The following is a 7,938-nucleotide window of genomic DNA, read 5'->3' as shown; positions in this document are numbered from 1 at the left end:
GCTAAAGAATGCTCTCTACTACCAAATAATTGCCATCATCTCACACGCTAGTAAGGTAACGCTAAAAATTCTCCATGCCAGGCTTCAGCATTACGTGAACCATGAACTTCCAGATGTTCAAGCTGGTTTTAGAAAAGGCAGAAGAACAAGGGATCAAATTGCCAACATCCTCTAGATAATCAAAAAAGCAAGAGAGTTCCAGAAAAACATTTATTTCTGCTTCATTGACTATGCCAAAGCCTTTGACTGTGTGGATCACAATAAACTGTGGAAAATTCTGAAAGAGATGGGAATACTAGACCACCTGACCTGCCTCTTGAGAAACCTGTATGCAGGTCAGGAAGCAACAGTTAGAACTGGACGTGGAAGACCAGACTGGTTCCAAATAGGAAAAGGAGTATATTAAGGCTGTATATTGTCACCCTGCTTATTTAAATTATATGCAGAGTACATCATGAGAAATGCTGGGCTGGAGGAAGCACAAGCTAGAATCAAGATTGCTGGGAGAAATATCAATATCCTCAGATATGCAGATGACACCACCCTTATGTCTGAAACGGAAGAGGAACTAAAGAGTCTCTTGATGAAGTGAAAGAAGAGAGTGAAACAGCTGCCTTAAAGCTCAACATTCAGAAAATTAAGATCATGGCATCCAATCCAATCACTTCATGGCAAATATATGGGGAAACAGTGGAAACAGTGACTTACTTTATTTTTCTGGGCTCTAAAATCACTGCAGATGGTGATTGCAGCCATGAAATTAAAAGATGCTTACTACTTGGAAGGAAAGTTATAACCAACCTAGAAAGCATATTAAAAAGCAGAGACATTACTTTGCCAACAAAGGTCCATCTAGTCAAGGCTATGGTTTTTCCAGTGGTCATGTATGGATGTGACAGTTGGACTCTAAAGAAAGTTGAGCACCGAAGAATTGATGCTTTTGAACTGTGTGATGTTGGAGAAGACTCTTGAGAGTCCCTTGGACTGCAAGGAGATCCAACCAGTCCATTCTAAAGGAGATTAGTCCCGGGTGTTTATTGCTAGGACTGATGTTGAAGCTGAAACTCCAATTCTTTGGCCACCTGATTTGAAGAGCTGACTCATTTGAAAAGACCCTGATGCTGGGAAAGATTGAGGGCAGGTGGAGAAGGGGACAACAGAGGATGAGATGGTTGGATGGCATCACTGACTCAATGGACATGGGGTTCTGTGACTCCGGGACTTGGTAATGGACAGATATGCCTGGCGTGCTGAGGTTCATGGGGTCGCAAAGAGACAGACGTGACTGAGTGAATTAACTGGACTGAACTGAAGATGTACAGTATATATTTATAACCCTAAATAACCACTAAAAACCACAGGAAAAATATAACTATGTCAACATTATTAATATGAATATATATAAATAATGGAAAACACTTAAATATATCCCCCGAAAGAAAAAGGACAAAATCAGAAAAAATGGGTGAAACAAATATAAAATAGAGAGTTTTGTCGGTTTTAACCAAACTGTACTTGTAATCATGATATATATAAATGGCTTAATAACCCAATTAAACACAGAGATTGTCATATTGGTAAAATATATGTTGCAGACAAGAAGCCATCGTTAAAGCCATCGTTAAAATAATCTAATACTTAGATTAAAAGTAAAAGGACAGAAAAAGAAAAGCATGCTAATATGTTATTGTTTAATTAAACTGTGATGTGCTGGTTTACCACTGCTGCTATAAAAAATTACCACAAACTTAGTGACTTAAAATGCCATAATTTATTATCTTACAATTTTTAGGTCAGAAGTCTGATGCACTCTCATTGTGTTAAATTCATAGTGTTGGCAGAGTTGCATTTCTTTCTGTAAGCTATAGGAGAGAATTCATTTCCTTGTGTGTGTGTGTGTTAGTCACTCAGTCTGACTCTTTGCAACTCCATGGACAGTAGCCTTCTAGGCCCCAGCCTTCTTGGTCCATGGCATTCTCCAGGCAAGAATACTGGAGTGGGTTACCATTCCTTTCTGTAGAGGATCTTCCCCACCTAGGGATCTAACGGATTCTCCCACATTGCAGGCAGATTCTTTACCTTCTGAGCTGCCAGGGAAGCCCTCATTTCTTCTCCTTTTTCAATTAAACCAAAAGAAAGCAGAAAAAATAGAGTAACACAAAACATCTGGCAAGAAAATAAATTTTAATATAGTCATATCAATAATATCACTAAATATAAGTGATCTTTCATTTTGCACTATTGTCATGAATTTATACATGTATATACATATGTCATATATATAAGTCTCATGAGATATCTACTATTTTTTGTACAGTCAATTTTCAGTATGTACTTTTTTACATGTATCAACATAATTGACAATCTGCTTCTATATCCCCCAGCTTTATAATTGCTATGGGCTTCCCTGGTGGCTCAGAGGTTAATGCATCTGCCTCCAATGCTGGAGATCCGGGTTCAATCCCTGGGTTGGGAAGATCCCCTGGAGAAGGAAACGGTAACCCACTCCAGTATTCTTGCCTGGAGAATCCCATGGACAGAGAAGCCTGGTAGGCTACAGTCCACGGGGTCGCAAAGAGTCGGACACGACTGAGTGACGGAACGGAACAGATGAGGACAGTAACTTGTTTTATATACCAATTTGTTGGCAATGTTTTTGGATTATCACTGAGTACCATACCAAATATACCTTTACAGCACTTTGATTTTGTAAGCACTTAATGCCTTATATTACCTTATTTAAAAAATAACCAGAAAAGTTTAATTATCTGTAACGAAATAATAATATACCAAATATACTGTATACAAAATACCTATCATTATTGTATTAAGTGAAAAGATTTTTGAGTGAACTCAAATTCCTTTCTAAGATTTAAAAAATTACAATTATGAATAACCACAAAACTCTCCAAAACTTTGAAATGTGAAGTTAAACTCTTTCATGACCATTTTCCATAGGATATAATAGCTTTCTTTACCTCACTCCACCAAATTAGGAACAAACAACTACATCTTTAAGTGTCCATTAAAATTATGTAGCAGCATGATACTTTGTACTTAATGATATTTTACTATGCAAAACCCTTTATTTAGAATCTCGAGAATCCTGCTTTAAATCAAATATGAAACATTAGTCACCCTTTTACTTAATACCTTTTTTGGCCTCTCTTTGAAATTTGAATATATTGAACATCTTTTTATCACCTAAAATACATGATTTTCTTGTACCAATCTCTCTAGCTTCAATTTCTGCCACTTTCACACTAACTGTGCTACAGCCATTTTTCTTTATGATTTTCAAATGTATCAAGCTTATAAGATCTTTGTGTCCATGTATTAGTCATCCTCTCTGCCTAGAATATTCAGTTCCCATGGTTATTGCATGGTTGTTTCTTTCAAATCATCTGGATATCAGCTAAATACCACTCAATATCTAGCTTAACAACCAAAAATAAAGTAACTACCATCTCTCAGTCAAACTCTAACATGCCATTATTTTTAATTAACTTCAGAGCATTATCTCTTTCAGACATTGTGTCTTTTTTTCTGTTTCATAGTATAACCTGTCTTTATCCACTCAAATACAGCGGATCTGGAATCTTATCTGTCCCATTCATATACTTAGAATAATTCCTGAAACCGGAAAGTGTTTAATAAATACATTATTTGCTAAATGATTGATTGATTCGGTGCATTAATGAATAAATAACTTATTTAATTCCAAATGAACTTACTCCCTTCCTTGGTTTTCCAGTCTTTCCATTGCATTCAGCAAACCATGTAATGACTCAACAACTTCTTCATGGAAGCTTTTACTTCCTGATTGCGAAGGGTATAAATCACAGGGTTCATCAAAGGAAAGATTACAGTGTGAAAGAGAGAAACCACTTTGTCAGCTGGGAAGGCTCTGAAGGGGCGGGTGTAGATGAAGATGGCAGGTCCAAACATGAGAAACACGATGATAATGTGTGTGGTGCATGTGGACAGCGCCTTGCTCTTCCCTTCAGAGGAGTGCCCCTTTACACGGCAGAGGATGACTGCATAGGAGGCCAGAAGCCCCAGAAAGCACAGCAGGGTGAGCAGGCCACTGTTGGAGACCATCAGGAGCTCCACCACAAAGGTGTCAGTGCAGGCCAGCTTGATGACCTGTGGCACATCACAGAAGAAGTTGTCCAGTCAGTTTGGACCACAGAGGGCAAGTGGATAATAAGAACCACTTGAACAATGGAATGAGTAAATCCCCCAAGCCACAGAGCCAACAGCAAGGCATAGCAGGCTCTAGGGTTCATGACAGTTGAATAGTGTAAAGGACGACAGATGGCAATGTAGCGGTCAAAAGCCATCACAACAAGAAGAAACATCTCCCCTGCCCCAAGAAAGTGCAAGAAAAAGAACTGAGTGATGCAGCCTCTATAGGAGATCACCTTCTTCTCAGAGAGGAAGTCCACCAGCATCCTGGGAGCCACAATGAAGGAGTAGGATGCATCCAGGAAGGCCAGGTTGCCCAGGAAGAAGTAGAGGGGGGCCGTGAGCCCGGGGTCTGACCTGATGGTGAGGATTATGTGGAAATTTCCAGGGAGGATGATGAGGTAGAAAATTAAGACTAGTGTGAAAACCAGGAGTTGAACATCTTGAGACTGGGTCAGACCAAGTAGGATGAACGCTGTCACCGCAGTGCTGTTCTCCCTCTCCATCAGTGCTCAGTCTGAGGAATAACCAAGAGCAGAATACCATCTGTTATACCCACCTTTTCCTCTATCCCCTAGCTCTGCTCCAAATAAAAATGACATTTTCCACATCCAGCACCTTGCCAGCTGAATGCAGTTTTTGCGTCATAGGTCTCCTGTGTTTTCAGTTAAATTTTCTACCTTTCATTTTCCTGATTCTCCAAGACACTGATCGTATGGCCACACTTGCATTCCTATTTAAGCGTGTGTTTCTGTATAATTGTGTTCCTAAGCTATTTTGCTTGAAGCATGCTAGAAAACTCCTGATCAAAGCGACACTGGTCACTATTAAGGTTGTCAGGCTGCTGTTGCTCTTGTTGCTCTCAGTGGTGCACTGTCTCTAACGCTTAGGTTAGGTGCTGAGTTTTGGTCCCCTTCTTCATCTCCACAGGGCAAAGATATTTTGCAGATGCTTCTTTCCTCCAGTTCCTGCAGAATCCCCAGTTCCTGATTTGCAGCTGTGTACCTTGTTTTCAGAATTTGTGCCTTATTAGTTCCATCACAGTGTTTTGCTTTGGTGCCCTTGTGCAACCTTACTCCATTTAGTCACCTGGATCTCAGCAAGTCCACTACGTTACACCTAACTCAGAGGTATTCCCCTAGTTGGGGCATCCCAGGTGACTGAGTGCTAAAGAATTCACCTGCCAATGCAGGAAATACTGGAGATGCAAGTTTGATCCCTGGATCAGAAAGATCCCCTGGAGGAAGTAATGGCAACCCACTCCAGCATTCTTGCCTGGATAATTCCATGGACAGAGGAGCTTCAACCCATTGGGTCACAAAGAGTCAGACATGACTGAGCAACTAAGCACACATTCCCCGACTTACACCTCTGACTGGTCCCCAATCGTGCATGTGTTCCACACCCTGTTCTTAAATTCTAATGAATACTAGTCTGGTCTTACTTGCTCACCATATATATCCACAGTCTACTTTTCCCTCAGCTCTCAGGATGATAGCCAAATGCTATTCCCACAAATATTTTCTTGTAATGTAAACCTTATTAGAATATATAAAATATCTTGACTATCTCAACTAATAAAATCAAAGCTAGATCTGGAAATGACCACATAGAACATGTAGTCTAATACATCATTTAACAGATGAGAAAAATAGAGCAATTTCAGTTAAGATTCTTAAATTTACAATGACTTTTCTTTTTTATTCTAATTAGTAAGTCATAGGGGAGAAAAAGTATGTGTTCCTCAGTTTAAACAGATTGTGTGTGTGTGCTCAGTTGTGTCTGATTCTTTGCAACCCCATGGACTGCAGCCCACCAGGCTCCTCTGTCCATGGGACTTTCCAGGCAATAAATTTACTACTATCAACTTATATGATTTTATTTAGGTGCTTAAATAATTGCTATTTGCTTATGTAAATGCTTCGTTCTTGTGGGCTATAATCTGATCTAAAGAATTCTGTTCATGACATCCAGAATGAAGGTTTAGTCTATATAGTGGTCTCCAAAATGGAATATGCTCATCTCAGTGGATAAACAAGATAATCCATTAGGGTGCATAAAAACAGTGGAACTTCTCCATATATTATTGTAAATCATGCTTTGAATTTTTAAAAGTGTTTGTGATTGATTTCTAAGTTTTACATTGCAATAGTTGTAGAAACATTCTGTAAGTAAATATTCATATATGTGATATTTGTGCATATTTGTTGAGAAGAATGATATAAAAGAAAAAAGGTTGTTGACTATAACAAAATATTATAATGTGACATATAGCAATATTTCCCTTGATTTTTAATTGCACACAATGTTGATTTTCAAAAATGCTATGCATACAGTGGAATGCAATTTAGCAATGAAAAGGAATGGAGTACTGATGTATGTTACAACATGCATATAACTCAAAACCATTATGCTATATAAGAGGAGCCAGTCACAAAGGGCCACATATTGTTTAATTCAATTTATGCAAAATGTCCAGACAAGGCAAATCTGTAGATATAGAAAGTAGAAGAGAGGTTGCCAAGGAATAGGAGTGGGATTAGAGTGACTGTTAATGAGTATGAGATTTCATGGGGAGTGACAGAATGTTCTAAAATTATATCATGTTGATGCTTGCATAGCTCATTAAATACATTTAGCACTGAATAATATGGTCTAAATGGTAAATTTATGATATGTTTTTTATATCTCAATAAGTATTATTTTTACTGTGCTCAATCGCTCTAGTTGTGTCTGACTCTTTGTGACACCATGGACTGTAGCCTGCCAGGCTCCTCTGTCCATGGGATTTTCCCAGCAAGAATACTGGAGTGGGTTGTCATTTCCTTCTCCAGATTTCTTTAACTACTATTTAATGTGGCAGAGAAGAGCAGAAAGGAAAAAATTTCTAATTGAAATTTGACATAATTATTACTAGCATCCCTAGAAAGAGGAAAAAAGAAAAGGAAAGAGTAAAGGAAGATCAGCTTTAACAAGTCTGTATAGGGAACTCATGGGAAATTCAGACAATCCACCAGTATTTTAGGCACACTTATTAGGAAACATCAGAACATGTGTTCTGTGTGATTAGTAACATTTGTAAGGAGCAGCCAAATGTGACAAAAAAGGTGTTTATAACTCAGGGGTGGGCTTCCCTCATAGCTCAAGCAGTAAAGAATCTGCCTGCAATGCAGACCCAAGTTCGATTCCTGGGTCGGGAAGATCCCCTGGGGAAGGAAATGGCAACCCACTCCCATATTCTTGCCTGGAGAATCCTATGGACAGAGGAGCCTGGCAGGGTACAGTCTGTGGGGTCGCAAGAGTTGGACACGACTTAGGGACTAAACCAACCAAACCATAACTCCTGGGCACATATTTGTGCATAAAAATACATATTCACACATTGTGAGTCTAAGAAAATTTAAATAGGAAAAAAGTATCTTTGGTGACCTTCAGATTAGTTTAGGAGCTTCTTTCTTTCTTTTATCCACTTAAACACTGATTTGTCTCCACATTCATTCTTCATTCTGCCTGTAGAAACCTGTTCTTAGGAAAGTAAGTCTACAGCTCCCTCTATCTGCTCTTAAGCTTTGTGCCTTTCAGGTGCTCAAGGTTATTTCTTTGGGTTAATAGTTCCAGGACAGAGGGATCACTATGAGTTACAAGCTCTTCCACTCCACCTTTGCTTTTATTTTCCATCATCCACCTCTACTTCCTATTTGTTATTAACAAATGAAACTCTATACCACTTAATATTTTAAATTCACTACT

The 7,938-nt window shown here is 38.7% G+C and overlaps 1 pseudogene; it reads right to left on the bottom strand.

Annotated features, from left to right (window-relative positions):
* Window positions 1-3,768: 3,768 nt before the first annotated feature.
* LOC148776556 (olfactory receptor 4N5-like) lies at window positions 3,769-4,878 on the bottom strand (annotated as a pseudogene).
* Window positions 4,879-7,938: the final 3,060 nt, after the last annotated feature.

The sequence above is a fragment of the Moschus berezovskii genome, chromosome 9, assembly GCF_049115385.1.
Source record: "Moschus berezovskii isolate FMDL1 chromosome 9, NW_MosBer_1.0, whole genome shotgun sequence".
NCBI lineage: Eukaryota > Metazoa > Chordata > Mammalia > Artiodactyla > Moschidae > Moschus > Moschus berezovskii.
This window is presented reverse-complemented; position numbering and strand designations above follow the sequence as displayed.